The sequence below is a fragment of the Schistocerca americana genome, chromosome 1 (assembly GCF_021461395.2).
Source record: "Schistocerca americana isolate TAMUIC-IGC-003095 chromosome 1, iqSchAmer2.1, whole genome shotgun sequence".
NCBI lineage: Eukaryota > Metazoa > Arthropoda > Insecta > Orthoptera > Acrididae > Schistocerca > Schistocerca americana.
The window spans coordinates 256,247,491-256,264,753 of record NC_060119.1 but is presented as its reverse complement, the minus strand read 5'-3'; the positions used below and the strand labels follow the sequence as shown (position 1 = coordinate 256,264,753).

Genomic DNA, 17,263 nt, shown 5'->3' with positions numbered 1-17,263 from the left:
TTGGAAAAAATTATTACGAACTATGGGCTGGATACATAGGTGGCTGTGAGCAACCAAGTGCGCTTAAAAGATGACACAGTGGATGTATTTTAGGAAAATCAAATCACCATCTCCTCCTTTCCAGGAACCTCACAAGTGAGGGACTGTATTTATTTATACACTCTAGACATGGTTAGAAACATTCAGTTTGTTCGTGTATCATTTTTAGCAGTGAATCGGACGTATGTGCTCCACGAAATTATACAGCACATTAAAAAAATAATGCTATGTGGCACGTCAGTGCCATCTTGAAACTTTATGTTCAAAATTTGATGCGATATTTCATGGCTTTCGTTGTTACGAGAATAAATGTGTTTTAGTAGAGTTTAATAGTTTTTCCACATTTACCATCCTGATAATGTCGTACGACTTGCCGAAAATCCTGAGCTCGCATGAAAAACATTCTTAGGACACATGAGAAGCTCATTTACAAAGGGTACCAAATCCATAAAACGTAATTTAACGGGACAGACAAAAAAGTTTTATAGCCACAGTAGCATTAGAATATGTTTTGTAGCTTTGTTGTTATATTTAGACAGATGTTGAGACATAGCACGGGAAATGCTTTTTAAATGTTTATTTGTTCAGTTGTTAATGCATAAATAAAAATGGGTTGGGAACCTTTCGGTAGAAAATTGCGGTAAGTTTGTTAAGAATTGTTCTGGAGTTTCTGTTGGTGATTCACAGTATTCATCTGATATATCAGAGTCCAGAACTTAATTAAAAACTCGCTATGAACATATAAATCGCCAGACACGTCCTTACAACGTACAATGTCATGTGTGTGACGTCATTAGTAAGAGCAGCAAAGATTGGCTACAGGGGTTTGGCACTTCTTGGAAACGATATAAGACTGAATTTGGTACTCTCCGCCATGAACAGAAAGTCTTAAGGGAAATGTATAAACGACACGCTACGTTTTGGCTTACGTAACAATTCTACATCTACATCTACATTTACACTCCGCAAGCCACCCAACGATGTGTGGCGGAGGGCACTTTACGTGAAACTGTCATTACCTCTCTGTCCTGTTCCAGTCGCGTATGGTTCGCGGGAAGAACGACTGCCGAAAAGAATCCGTGCGCGCTCGAATCTCTCTAATTTTACATTCATGAACTCCTCGGGAGGTATAAGTAGGGGGAAGCAATATATTGGATGCCTCATCTAGAAACGCACCCTCTCGAAACCTGGACAGCAAGCTACACCGCGATGCAGAGCGCCTCTCCTGCAGAGTCTGCCACTTGAGTTTGCTAAACATCTCCGTAACGCTATCATGCTTACCAAATAACCCTGTGACGAAACGCACCGCTTTTCTTTGGATCTTCTCTATCTCCTCTGTCAACCCGACCTGGTACGGATCCCACACTAATGAGCAATATTCAAGTGTAGGTCGAACGAGTGTTTTGTAAGCCATCTCCTTTGTTGATGGACTACATTTTCTAAGGACTCTCCAAATGAATCTCAACCTGGCACCCGCCTTACCAACAATTAATTTTATATGATCATTCCACTTCAAATCGTTCCTTACGCATACTCCCAGATATTTTACAGAAGTAACTGCTACCAGTGTTTGTTCTGCTATCATATAATCATACAATAAAGGATCCTTCTTTCTATGTATTCGCAATACATTACATTTGTCTATGTTAAGGATTAGTTGCCACTCCCTGTACCTAGTGCCTATCCGCTGCCGATCTTCCTGCATTTCGCTGGAATTTCCTAATGCTGCAACTTCTCTGTATACTACAGCATAGTCCGCGAAAAGCCGCATGGAACTTCCGACACTATCTACTAGGTCATTTACATATATTGTGAAAAGCAATGGTCCCATAACACTCCCCTGTGGCACGCCAGAGGTTTTTTAACGTCTATAGACGTCTCTCCATTGAGAACAACATACTGTGTTCTGTTTGCTAAAAACTCTTCAATCCAGCCACACAGCTGGTCTGATATTCCGTAGGCTCTTACTTTGTTTATCAGGTGACATTGCGGAACTGTATCGAACTCCTTCCGGAAATCAAGAAAAATGGCATCTACCTGGGAGCCTGTATCTAATATTTTCTGGGTCTCATGAACAAGTAAAGCGAGTTGGGTCTCACACGATCGCTGTTTCCGGGATCCATGTTGATTCCTACAGAGTAGATTCTGGGTTTCCCGAAATGACATAATACGAGGGCAAAAAACATGTTCTAAAATTCTACAACAGATCGATGTCAGAGATATAGGCCTACAGTTTTGCGCATCTGCACGACGACCTTTCTTGAAAATTGGAACTACCTGTGCTCTTTTCCAATCATTTGGAAACTTCCGTTCTTATTACGTAGGTAAGTGGTGCCAGATGTTAACTCATTATTAATTTTTCGGATTTGGTGCCTTTTTGGAATGAGCTTCTTACATGTCTTCTACCTCACTGATGTTGTAATCCGTTCAACTTAAAAATTTTTTTGTTTGTGAAAGTGAAAGATTGACCGTAACGGAATGCAGTTGTTGATATTTTATTTTTCAAGCGTGTGTAAAATGGGATTTAACCACAGGATATTAAATAAAAACTAGACTAGACTCCACCCGAACAGGCCATTAAGGCGCAACGGTACCGATGGCCGCCGTGTCATTCTCAGCCCACAGGTGTCACCAGATGCGAATATGGAGGGGCATGTGGTTAGCACACCGCTCTCCCGGCCCTGTGTCAGTTACCGAGACCAGAGCCGCTACTTCAGTCTAGTAGCTCCTGCAACAGCGTTCGGGATACAGGATGGTCACCCATCCAAGTACTAGCCCAGCCCGCCAGCTTTTAACTTCGGTGATCTGACAGGAACCTATGTTACCAGTGCAGCAAGGCCGTGTAGTTTTTCCTCCTATCTGTGTAGTTATGTAGTTGTCAATTCGTCCGAGCAATCAATCATTCATAATAGGAAACACAGTCATAACTCAGTCACTCAAAATGATTCAGAAATTTTACTTGTTAAAATGAAGTCAGGCGATGACTCTTCTTCTCTGCAGGCTCGTGCTTTGCGCCAGCCTGCTAATCTGTACAAATAAAATGCCTCGTATTTTTGGGAGCGTTGTATAATCAGTCGGGAAACCTCAGATCAAGCGGATGTTTGGCTTTGATGAAGTTTAACCTTCCGAAGAAGTAATGGAGCTCTTGGATTATTAAATGCAGGTTCGTATCCAGTCTTTCGGAAGTTCCCTTCTGATTAACAACTACGCAATATATCGATGAATATCATTAATTCTCAAATGTCAAATAATGTAAATTGTTACACACCTTTTGTATGAAGGAGCAATTTATATATGATCATACAATCGTACAATTTCGTATCAGTTATCTTTTGTCATAAATCTCAATATTCAGATTACAATTCTTCAAACAATGCTCAGGCTAATCGGCACGAAGACAATCTCGGAAGCTTTTTTTCTGACAACCACCAGAGAGAGTACTACAAAGAATAATTATGCGCTGATGGCATAGCTATTGTATGAAACTACCTTGCGCATGGATTCTGCGAGTATGAAGATAGAGAATTAGTAAACGTCATTCAAGGGTAGAATTGTATCAGAATAATTCATCGAATATAAAGAGATATTACAGCCATTGGCTTACAAACTATTAAATATAATCCTAACATATGAAGGATTTTGTTACATGGAGGCTGTGAAGTGCCGACGACCTACATTTTAAATGTTCCCATGTTCAATTTTTCGTGATTTCTTCAGCCCCAAGCGAAATGATACGCGACTGACTTCAGTTAAATTTACTAGTGCCAAAAAGGCGGGCATGGATGTGTGTGATGTCCTTAGGTTAGTTAGGTTTACGTAGTTCTAAGTTCTGGGGGACTGATGACCTCAGAAGTAAAGTCCCATAGTGCTCAGAGCCATTTTTTTTTTTTTGCCAAAAAGGCTTGGAAAGAATTAAAGCTGACAAGGTACTGTTGTGCAGCGCAGGTTCCAAAAATCGGTGACTGTAAGACGTGAGCCGGCACGGTGCCGTCGCCATAGCAACAGGCTGGCGCCGCCCCCTTCTGGGGACAGCGCTGCGCGGACTCTCGGTCGATCGCTGCTGCTGATTTTTCGAGGAGAAATCTGTTTGGCTGCCGCCGTGGAACGGCGCCTGGGAACAGGCCTGCCTCGGTAATTTCCGTCCTTAATGCAATATCCGGGCAGCTCCGGCATCACAAGTGGCGCAGGCAGCCCCGCCTGGCACGGCCCGTCGGCGTTGTGTGGCAGCTCATCTCACTGCCGAAGGCACCGCCAGACAACTGACACACCGCAGCGGTCTGCTCAGCACGCTGCCCACCTGCGAGGGAGGCGCGCGTTCGTATTCTCCCAACTCAAGCGTCTCTTTCCAACGGAGGGAAAGCCATTTATAGCGTGCAGGTATAGGTAATTACGGGGGTAAGTCAATTATTATCCACAATTTAGTTATATTTTTCTTTATTTTGGTAGTACTGTCGTTTTACGTTGATGACGCATGCTTTGTTTATTTGTAGTTATATCTTTGCAACTTTGAAGCTGCTAGGCTAGTTTTGTTATCGCTGCCGTGCTGTTAATCGTGGCTCCTCCGCTGTCTATTTGCACCAAAGAAGAGCAACATTCAGAGATCCATTTTTTGTGGTCTGAAGGCGTATCAGGGGCCGAAATTCATCGAAGACGTTCGGTTCAGTATGGGGACAGTGTTTTACCACAACGTAGTGTCTATGAATGGACTGACAAATTCCGAAATGGTCGCACAAGTGTTACGCACGATGAAGGAGATGGTCGACCGTGTACCGCCACAAATGAAGAAGCCATTGAGCGTTCACGTGAAATGATTCTCTTAGAGAGACGATTAACTATTCACGAAGTGGCACATTGTCTGCAAATTAGTCACAGTTCTGCCTATGAAATCATCCACAACCGACTTGGGTTTCATAAAGTTTGTGCAAGATGGATCCCTAAACAACTCACACAGTTGCATAAACAAACACGCTTGCACATCTGCAAAAAACATTTGGATAGCTATGGTAACGAAGGGCACAACTTCTTAGACAAGATCATTACCGGTTACGAAACATGGATCCATCATCAAGAGCCGGAGAGCAAACGGCAGCGTATGGAATGGAAACAACCAAATTCGCCGTGCAGGAAAAAGTTCAAGACCCAACCGTCCACAGGCAAACTGATGCTTACGGTTTTTTTGGGACGCACAAGGTCCAGTACTGGAACATTATGGAGAAAGGGGCACAACAATAAACAGTGTACGTTACAGTGAGATGCTTACTGCCAAGCTAAAGCCTGCAATTCGAAGCAAACGCCGAGGATTGCTGTCAAAAGGTGTTGTGTTGTTGCACGACAGTGCCCGTCCGCATACTGCTGTCCACACTGCTAAAACGCTCCAGAAACTCAAATTTGAAGTACTGTATCATCCTCCATATAGTCTCGATCTTGCCACTTCTGACTATCACTTGTTTGGCCCACTCAAACAGGCATTAAGGTGCCATCGATTTGCCTCGGACGAAGCAGTGAAAGAAACGGTGCATTTCTGGTTCAAAAAATGGCTCTGAGCACTATGCGACTTAACTTCTGAGGTCATCAGTCGCCTAGAACTTAGAACTAACTAAACCTAACTAACCTAAGGACATCACACACATCCATGCCCGAGGCAGGATTCGAACCTGCGACCGTAGCGGTCACGCGGTTCCAGACTGAAGCGCCTTTAACCGCACGGCCACACCGGCCGGCGGTGCATTTCTGGCGTGCAGCTCAACCGAGAACCTTCTTTTATGAGGTCATCAGGAAGCTTGTACACTGATGGACCAAATGCATTGAAACGCAAGGAGACTGTCGAAAAATGATGATCCTGTAAGTTTTTTTATTTGATTACAATAAAATTTTATAACAATTTTGCGGATAATAATTAACTTACCCTCATAGTTAGCATCAATTTTAAAATCAGTTCCCGTCTTTTCCACTGAATGAAAGACCAACAGCTTGCACATGTATAGCTGCCATATCAATAATAACTGTGGTGAGGGAATAATAACTGTCGTGGAAACTTTCAATATTTTAAGAGCCCATATTAATGAAGACGGAAAGAAAATCAAGTCACATTTGCACGTTTACTCATTCCAATCCTGAGGAGAGACAACTCAATCGACATATTTTGAGTAGTTTATTCAATAATGTCCTATGGAGTAATGTTATGGGGATTACCGAACTATCAGTTTATTACGCCACGATTACAAAACAGTATTAAGACGTTCGTGGAGTTGCAACACCCGCTCCATTCACCACCGCCGCCTCACATGATGGTATGAGAGTTTTAAAGGATCGTCAAGAACTTATCGAAACCGCTTATCACCGAAATAAATGTTTTTGCTGTCGATACTGGTTATGTCCATATTGAAAGTACTTTTAGCCTGACCGCTGTTTCTCTACGAGAAATGCTCTCAAAAATTACTGTGAGCTCTTGTTCAGTTGAAGCGATGTGTTTCCCATTAGCGGAGACGAACAAGTGCTCATAGCTCATAAGATGTGTATTTGGAGCCTATGTTTACGAGACCTTTTTGCTTCGAATGATCGTTCCTGTCATATCCCCGAATATTGACCATTCCTCCTGGGCCACATTTTATAATAAAAGTTTTAAGCTTCCCTGGTTGACGGAGATTATTTTCAAGTGGGTTGCAAAGGACAGCCAGTTAAATAATTAAATAAACGTAACATTGCAATAGTAGTCAATTCCTTGGGATATAATTTTTTTTTTGTATCACGTATATAAAATTTAGTTACTGAAGCATGGCACGTCTCGAAACTGACCATCTCATTTATGTAAAAAAACTGGCAATCTTAGAGTATCGTTGCCCGCAGCTCACCCCGCTGAAAGATCCTGCACTTTGCCTAAACTGCTGACGAAGGCCGCATAAGTTACACGCTTCTCGCGCAGATGACAGTGCAACAACAATGACTGAAATGAAGTTTCGTTTTGAGTGCTACTGAAAGTACTGGAAGTAAAAAACCTTATTATCATAATGTAGTTTGTTTTTCTAAAATTAATCGCCTGATACCTCTTCACGACACACGGCGTCGATCAGTAAAGAATGAGGCCAGAAAGCAAATAGGACTAAAATTCTTAAGCCAACGGTAACGTGTACACTAGTGAGAATTGAAGTTATGTGAGAAATGAAGTTCTGTGAGAAATGAATTTCTGAGAGAAATTAAGTTCTTTGAGAAATGAAGTTCTGTGAGAAATGAAGTTCTGTGAGAAATGAAGTTCTGTGAGAAGTGTGAGATAGTTCAGTGTTAGACTGGCATGTGACTGAACAATAAAGAACAGGCATGTAGACAAGTGGATAACTGTCAGGCTGATGAATTCTTCTCGGGTTCAGGCGAGTGGTGGCGTCGTCTTGTCGCAACGTTTCAATGAGTTTCGTACCCAACATGTCAAAACCAGATCTTCCTGCCTAAAATATTACAACATGATGCAAGGCAGGGGAACCACATAGAAGAAACAGGCATCAGCCTAATTTCTGTAGCGTTTGATTTAAGCCACTAATCCGTACAGTGCCGGAGTTCATTTCAGAGTTACCTGTAGCTGTAATCAAAGAAAATACACCGAAGAGCCAAAACATTATGACCATCTGCTTAGCATCTAAATCTACATCATACTTTGCAAGCCACCTAATGGTGTGTGGTGGAGGATACTTTCGGTACCATTGTCTGAACCCTCCTACCCTGAGACCGATGACCTCGCTATCTGGTCTCCTTCCCCGAAACAACCAACCAACCCTCCTACCCTGGTCCACTCGCGTAAAGTGCGTGGAAAGAATGATTGTCGGCAATAGGCTACTCTGTATTGGCTCTAATTTCACAAATTTTCTCCTAGTGGTCAATACGTGAGATGTATGTGGTGGGAAGTAATATGCTGTCCGACTCCTCCTGAAAAGTTCTATTCCGTAATTTCAGTAGCAGATCTCTCCGTGATGCACAACGCCTCTCTTGTAACGTCTGCCAGTGCAGTTTGTTTAGAACCTCCGTAACGCTCTCTCACCAGCTAAACGACCCCATGCGCAGCTCTTCGTTGGAGCTTCTCCCTCTATCAGTCCTATCTGATAGGGATCCCAGATAGATGAACAATACTCAAGAATCGGGCAAACAAGCGCCGTATAAGCCACTTCTTTCGTGGATGAGTTACTTTTCCTTAAGATTCTTCCGATTAATCTTAACAGCGTGTTGATTCACCTTTGGAAAGAAAAACTCAGCGTTTCAAAGTGACGTAGATTCAATAAGTCCTTGGTACGTTTACAGACGAGTGCGGCACCATATCCCTACGAACAAATCACGCAGTTCCCTTAAATTGCGCGTCGGTGGTTTTTGGGCACGGAACACTCTCCCGATGTCTTCGCAGTTGTTTTCTATCGACTGTAGATCGAGCGAATTTGGTGGCCAAGACATCAACGCTAGTTCGCTATTATGCCCCTTGAACTACTGTAGCAGATTCTGGCCTTCTCCATGGACAGTTAGTGTGCTGTAAGTTCCCATCGCTATAGGGAACCCCCTCATAGGCCTCCATAGGCCTGTGTCCGTGGCACAATGAGTATTTCTAGCAACCGTTCCTCTAGATAGCGGCGTATACGGACATCAACACCGACATGGTGTGGCAAGAAGCGTGATGTATCCGACCAGCCGACACACTGACACTGATCCACGATCCAGTCTCGATTATCCTGTGCTCACTGCGATCGTGATGTCGTTGGGCCAACACAGGAGCTCATCGAGGTGGTTTGCTGCAAGCCACTGTTCAATATTTTGCGTGAACTGTGTGCTCTGAAAGTCTTGTTTCCGCACCAGCGTTGTACTCTCATCAACCCTGCCACATTTATCCGTCTATCCCTCTTTTTAGAGACAGAAAGCCTCCTACCTGTATCATCTGTAGTGAGGCGTGGACGTCCAGCGCAAATCACCTGCTCGCCGTTTTCCCATCCTTCAACCACTTTCCGTACATGCTCACGACAGTAGCATGCATACGGCCGACCAGGTTTTGCCGCTTCTGTGATGCCATGTCTTAAACAATCTGCGCTTTGTCAAAGTCGCTATGTCAGTGGATTTCCCGTTTGCGGCCCATATCGTCCCTGCAGTCGGTGTGGTTATCGTCGTTTGACGTCTATCCTATCTCTCTGATCTGGTTCGAGATTCATTCATGTGTCTGTTAGTATTAGAGATGGTACGGGTGCAGTAGTTGGTCATCTGCAATATAGTAGACGGCGTTGGGAGCAACATCCATTGCATGCGCAATTGCTCGTGTGCTCGTTCACGGGTTCTCTTCAACGTGATGCAGTGCGGCCTCTTCCAATTCGGGTGTGCGTCGTCTCCTTGGAGCACCACAATCACGCCTGCTGGCGGTAAAGGTACCCCTTTCTCGAAGCCGGTGAGTAATTGTGACGAAAACGGTACGCGATGGTGTCGGACGCTGTGCATAACGATCTTGATAAAGGCGACTAGCAGCTCTTCAATTACCGTCAGCTTCGCCATACATAGGGATTATGTCGGTGAATCTGCAAATGTGTGCTCAACCATGTTGCTCTAACACTCACAGACAAGTGAATGAGTCTGGAACCAGATCAGAGGGGTATGATAGACGTCAAATCATACCAACCAATCCGACATAAGCATCCCTTTCCCTCTCCACCTTGACTACAAACATATTTTCAAACGGCTGCAGCACGTAAATGGTACGTTTCTGGACATTGATTCCTATTTATAATATTATATAGTCACTGCCCTCTCCGAGTCATAGAAGTTTGTAACGGGAGTTTCCGAACACCCTGTGTACTTTCCCTATCGCGTAACGTGCCTGCAACGTCATCGGGCTGCATTAGCTCGCAGTGGACATTGGCAATAATGCTTTGTCTCATCACTGAATATATTACATTTTATTACAGTTCTTTTGTATTAATTTTCATTTGTACCATCCATAACATACGTTTGACTGTTACCTCTGTTGTAGATACAGTAACTTACCTATGAAATTCCTACCTCTATTTTCAAAAAACGTTTCCATTATCAAAAATTTGTTTCGTGTTTTCTGTGGATTCATACAAAAACTGCATTGGGTTCTGGCAATACCCGCAGAATGATTGACTGTTAACTAGCGAGTGCCGGCCATGTCAATGGTTTATGTGATAAGTTCACTTCCGTTGCAGAAGACTGCGCGTTCGTTACCAGCAAAGCAGTAAAGTTTTCATTTACCGTCCTGGATAAACCTTTTAACTACAGGATATCTTAGATGCTTTGGCTGAAAAAATGTGTACTGTCTCCGAGTCATAGTCAGAGCTTGTCTACTAACACTCGGTCTTGAGTTTGCCTGGGAGGTGACTCCTTCATATTTGAGTAAGTAGTAACAATGTAAATTTCTCCGTATTCTTTCGAAACACTTTGTCACTGGGTTTGTCACGCATTAAGTTGGTGCGAAATGACTTCCACTGCGGCCAACATCCTGAGACGGAGTGGAAATCTCTCCTGCAAGTTCTCTGGTCTCCCACCGCCTTGAAAATTGCGCACCAACCAAATTACTGCTGCGCCATGTTTAATCCAGCTGCGAAGAGCAAGCCGTTGGCTTCGTAGGTCGTCGCCTGGCGGAGGGAAATTTCATGTCCTACAAAGCGCGTATCCAGCACCTAAACTCGTGGTTGCCTGTGTTTACTTAACCTCGTGGTTTAAATCTGAAGATTGCTTTCTGCAAATGAGCATAACTTAGTTTTTGTAATCATGAGAGTTAAACTATACAGGCTGTTTCGCGTGGGACTAATCACTGTTTCCGGCGTTGGGCGGGGACCCTTGGCCCGATGGTAAGTTCCGATTAGCCCCGATGACCAGATGACACCCAGATGCGTTGCTCAGATAGTATGGCATTCGGCGCACCGATTTTAGCTGAGAAAATAGACTTTACTAATTAGGATCGGCTTTCCAAAGAAGTTCAGTGAAGTTGTTTAACCAACTGGCTTTTTATACCGATGTGTCAGCAGCGTATGCATAATGTGTGAGTCGTACACCAAGTAGGGAAGAAAATGGGGGCAGTAAATGAGCACAACATAGCTTTATTAGCATTTCGATTTAACAATGAAGCCTCACAGGTACAAAGAAGCGATATTGGTTTCAGGAGCGCATACTGCATGACATTACTGCAGTTCTGTTCACACGCGTAAAGAATATCAGACTGTTAAGACTCGCTACTATCTGGCCAGCACTGTACCAAGTACCACTGTATGGGAGAGAGTTTTGATTTGCTTACTACATCTGTACAAGTTAATGCTTGATTCCACGTATGCTTCACATCTACCTCTCACAAGTCACTGTGAATTTCAAGGTAGAAGTACCTTTGTTGACAAAGGGAACATGAGAGACTGATTGCTTACACGTTTCTCAACGAACTGGTCGAGCGGTTCAAGGCGCTACAGTCTGTAACCGCGCGACCGCTACGGTCGCAGGTTCGAATCCTGCCTCGGGCATGGATGTGTGTGATGTCCTTAGTTTAGTTAGGTTTCAGTAGTTCTAAGTTCTAGGGGACTGATGACCTCAGAAGTTAAGTCCCATAGTACTCAAAGCCATTTGAACCATTTTTTTTTCTCAACGAGCTATTAATAAGATTTTGTTTTTGCGCTTTGATAGTAGAACGATGTGGTCTGTAAAATCTTCAGATACTCCGAGATCAAAACTTGTCTGGCCGTCTTCCTTGAAATATCTATCAGTTCTCATTTTGCAGTGTTTCTGTTACTATCGTCTGTCAGTCAGATATACCAGTGACGATCTATTAATTCAAGCCCATACAGATCCCATAAGCAACTATAGTATTCTAGTGAAGACCGTAGTGTTTCGTAATTTAAAGAACTGTCATTCTTCATCTAAAGCCATACAGAACATGGTATCCAGTACGATAATTTACCCTGTTAACATACTTGTCTCATTTTGCAGATGAGGTAGATATGTTGAAGCATGTTTAACATATGGCCAACTTAGAGAAAAAAATAGTTCAAACTAGCAATCAAGCAGTAGAATAAGTTGAATTTTTTCAGTTCAGGCAAGTTGAATGCATTGACTGACTGTAATAGAAACATACAGTAGTGTTAAAACGACCTGCAGTGCTCGTTTACCTTAATAGGATTTTCAAGACTAAACTTCCGATATGTCTGGAACGTAAAGTTCGCAGCAAGTATTTCCAAATTTGTATTATGGCTAAGGACAGGAAACTTTCGCGTTTATGATAACGCGAAAATAACATCGGCGGATTTCAGTAACGTAGCATGAACTCGTCGGTTTTTATAAAATGTCACGATATTTACCATTTAGCCGTATTACGTGTAAAAATTCAAATCTGAATGCAGTGATTTACTAATAGTTCTTTAATATTGACATTGGCTTTTGTCTTTGCTCTAATGGCTCAAGTTTGGGTGTAATCTTTAAATGACAATTCATTTATGTATGAAAACTGTGGATGTATAAGGAACGTCAAAGAAAAGTATCCTACTTCCAACTCCATTCCCGAAACACTTTTAGTCGTAGAGGTCACACGTCAGGACGCTTTTGCACAACAGATCGAACCAAAAATGAACTGTTCTTCGGAGATGCTTAATCTGACGCATCAATTACTCTACATAATTGCATAGTACGGAAATATAATGTGAAAAGCATAAAATACAACACTGCAGCTTCGCAAACACATAAATCGACATGGCTTATGTTTGGTTTGTTTCTATCAGTTTGACGTAATAATTCCTCAGCAGAACTCTAAAGATATCATAATGATTTCCTTTCAAAAACTTTCAAATCTTTGGCTGCAGGGCAGTTTTTTATCTTTACATAATTAGATGTAATACGTTTAGCATAAAAATTCCCTTTTTCAAATAACATAAGTAAATGTGATATTGATGTCAATAAATGTAATGTAATTGATAGGTATGTTTATACTTTCAACGTAACACTGTAAAGCAATGAAATAAGACAAAACTAAGGAAACATGGAACTTCAAAATCAAGCCATCAGGAATTAACACCAGAACATGCCAAAGACATGCACCAAAATTGGCAAAAAAAACATTGATAAAAAGTAATACAGAAAATGCTACAAAATAACAAAAATTGGCAAAAAAAATCACAGAACCTGCCAGAAAAAAGCACAGAAACTGGCAAAAAAAACTGGCGGGAAAAAACACAGAAACTGGAAGAAAAACATCGAAATTCGCAGAAAAAACATGGAATTGGCAAAAAAACACCTAATTTGACAAAACATTACACAGAACATGGCAAAGAATAACACTCAACTGGCAAAAAGGACAGCGAAAATGATAAAAAATAACAATGAAAGTTGTCAAAATATAATACTATTTATTTCCGCCTCGATATTTTACAGCTAGACAAGGTCTTTAACGTGCGAACTGTTGAAAAACTGAGTGGTCTCAGCGATAACCTACACTTGAGCCAGCCGGAGTGGCCGAGCGGTTCTAGCCGCTGCAGTCTAGAACCGCGCGACCGCTACGTCCGCAGGTTCGAATCCTGCCTCGGGCATGGATGTGTGTGATGTACTTAGGTTAGTTGGGTTTAATTAGTTCTAAGTTCTAGGGGACTGAATACCTCAGATGTTAATTCCCATAGTGCTCAGAGCCATTTGAGCCTACACTTGAATCTAGGAAATACTAGAAGAGACAAGAAGACAACTCAATCAGAGGACTGACTGGAGTGAGTAGAGTAAGTTATTACGATTACGATGAAAATGAAATAGCTGTGGACGAGACATGTAGCAAGGTGAAAGGGTGGTACGAATGAAAAGACCAAGGAAGTTATTTCTTAGATTCCAAGAGACAATAAAAGACATATATGACCACATAATAGAAGGCGTGTACATGACGTTAGAAAACACACAAGAGGAATATGTATGCGTATTTGTGAAGGCTTTAAGACACGAAAAAGTGTAGAGAAGAACATTGTACAACAGTGGTTGTAGAAAGGCTGTTGCTGATGACGATGTCGTTGATGATAACAATGTTAACTACGACGACAGCGACGAGGACTGTAATAATAATAATAATAATAATAACGTAGACGATTACTTTTATATTTTTATAAGACGTTTAAAGAACATATTGCAGGATACCAGCCACCCAATCTTTGCTTCAAGAAACTGGATGGTTCAATAGAAACTAACACGAAGAATAACTGCCAAATCCTCGCAGACTATTTCAACAAACTTCTCAACTGTGAAAGACCTACAGAGGACATTCACTACGAGACGTCTACACCAAATCCTGACGCTAAACTGCCAACCATCAACGAAATTGTAGAAATTATCAAGACACTGAAAAACAATAGAGCCCCAGGAGAAGATGGAATTATTGCAGATCTATGGAAACTAAATGATGAAAGATTAACAGGAAAAATTCACAAAATCATATTAAACATTTGGGAAACAGAACAGATCCCTTCTGAATGGAAATGCGCACTCATCCATCCACTCCACAAAAAAGGGGACAAAACTGAACCAAATAATTACAGGGGTATCTCACTCGTACCGGTCACATATAAAATCCTATCAAAAGTTCTCATGAATAGATTAGAAGAACAAGCTGACCCACAAATAGGAGAATACCAGGCTGGTTTTCGCAAGGGACGATCATGCATAGAGCAGATCTGGAATCTGAAAATGATTCTCCAGATGAGAAACACCCGAAACACAGTGGTTACTTTTGTAGATTTTAAAAAGGCCTACGACTCAATAGACAGAGTAGTGCTCTGCAAGACGCTGGAAGAATTCAGCATTGACAGAAAGACAAGAGCAATCATTCAGGAAACATTAACTGACACAGTCTCCAAGGTTAAATTTATGGGGGATATCTCGGAACCATTTGTAATCCAAACTGGAGTGCGACAGGGTGACGGACTTTCACCATTACTCTTTAATATCATTCTTGAAAAAATCATCAGGACATGGGAAAAAGAAGTCAAAGGAATCCAAATTGGCATTAGAAAAGATAATAGATTCAATGTGAAGTGTTTAGCTTTTGCAGATGACCTTGCAATCCTCACAAATAATAGAAAAGAAGCCACTAACGCCGTAGAGAAGTTACACGAAATTGCACAAAGAACTGGCCTGCAAATCTCATATGAGATAACCCAGTACATAGAAAGAGTGCCACAAGACAAATTGCCTATTGTGACAACCCATGGGAAAATCATACAAGTACCACATTTTAAATACCTGGGAGAAATCATTCAGCCATCAGGAATCAACCTAAAGGCCAATGAGGAAAGAATAAAAAAATTACAGAAAGCATATAAACTCACGTGGAACTATTATAACAAAAAGTCCATATCCACTAACGCAAAATTGAGGCACTACAACACTGTCGTACTTCCGGAGGCACTGTATGCATCTGAAACAACACAAATAGGTGGGCAAACTAAAATCAAAGAAATAGAGAAACAAGAAAGGAAAATTCTCAGGAAAATTTTTGGCCCGATACAAGAGCAAGGAATCTGGAAGAAGAGACCAACATCAGAATTATATAAATACACAGACAAGATTACAGATACAGTAAGGAAAAGAAGAATGCAGTTCTACGGACATATCCACAGGATGAATGAAAACAGAATTTCAAAGCGAATTCTTAAAGTCATCAACTCAGGCAGGGGAAAAACAAAATGGATAAAAGAAGTTGAAGAGGACCTCAGACAAGCACAAATAACAGTAAACGATGCAGAAAACAGAACTGAATTCAGGAACATCATCAAAAAACATAAATTTGACACCACAACACAGAAGAGACCAGGATGCAAATGGACAGCGGAGCGAAAGAAACAACACAGTGAACACATGAAGAAAATTTGGGCTCAGAAAAAACACAAAGAATCATCATAAAGGAATTCAAGTTCAAACGCTCTCTTAAATGGGAATAATCGAAAATAATAATAATAATAACGTAGACGATTACTACTACTATAGGTATTTAAAAAAAAAAAAACTGGTTCAAATGGTTCTAAGCACTATGGAACTTAACATCTGAGGTCATCAGCCCCTACACATCGAACTACTTAAACTTAACTAACCTAAGGACATCACACACGTCCATGCCCGAGGCAGGATTCGAACCTGCGACCGCAGCAGCAGCGCGGTTCCGGACTGAAGTGCCTAGAACTGCTCAGCCACAACGGACGGCCAGGTATTTCTGCAGAAACAAAGGAATCTACCTTCGGCAAATGATAAACTGAGTATTTCGCGTGATAAGTAATGTCTTCTTCTCTGCAGTTGTGATTGAATAATAGTTGTAGAGTAGTGTGACGTGAATGACTCCCAACTTTGTGGACAACGTACACATCCGCCACAGTTTGTTTGAGTGTCCGCGCTTGTAAAACGCGAAACCGGCAATCTGTATACGTCCGTCACGCTAACGACTTGCGTCTATTAAATGTTTGATGAATGTTTGTAGTGCGGAGTGAGCCTTCCGCGGCTGTGGTACGGGCAGAGCCGAAGTCTGCCATAGGCGCCACAATGCTCACTGAGGGGCTGAAAGAAGACATTCCGAACATATCTTCACAGAAACAGTTAATTTAGTTCTCCTTCATGCTTGACCATAGTACTAAAAAGAAAATACTTCCCTGATGTGCTGCAAATATTATATAGTCGATCAGAAAACGTCTTTCGGTTTCTTAGGTCATCATTAGGTGTCAACTGAATGTCGCAGCCACAGATAGAATGACGTGCTTCCACCATGAAGGTAAAAAAGGAAGCGAGGTGGTACTAAAGACTTACGCTGTGCGTCGTTTTGAAGCCAGAGTGAGCGCCATTTTAAGTATCCCATAACATCAGCAGACTACGTTTTACGACTGCTTCTTGTTCATTATTTCTATCGTCAGCGCGCAATAACTGTTTTAGATATTAAAATTTATGGAGCTCACGTGAATAACAGTGCCAGGAATTCAATTTCGAACGTTGTTCTCTTCTTGAATGCGTATTTGCTCATGTAATACGACGCAGTTAGAGTGACGGTACAGCGAATTGTCTCTGCGGTAAAGTATTGTGGTATGAATGCGGTGAACCTAATGTTTTGCGCTAGCTAATATGGCAGACACCGGCTTCAACTCTGTGACGTAATCCCACCTTCTCTCTTTTTCTACCTCCATGCTCCTGCATACAGGCACCGAAGATAGATAAAATTTTGAGATTCAGAGTCCTTACAATGAAAACTATTACTTTTTTAATT

The 17,263-nt window shown here is 41.8% G+C and overlaps 1 protein-coding gene across 2 annotated transcripts in view; it reads right to left on the bottom strand.

Annotated features, from left to right (window-relative positions):
- LOC124563196 (ras-related protein Rab-37-like) overlaps window positions 1-17,263 on the bottom strand; it is a 334,349-nt gene that overhangs the window by 128,032 nt on the left and 189,054 nt on the right. The window lies entirely within an intron of this gene.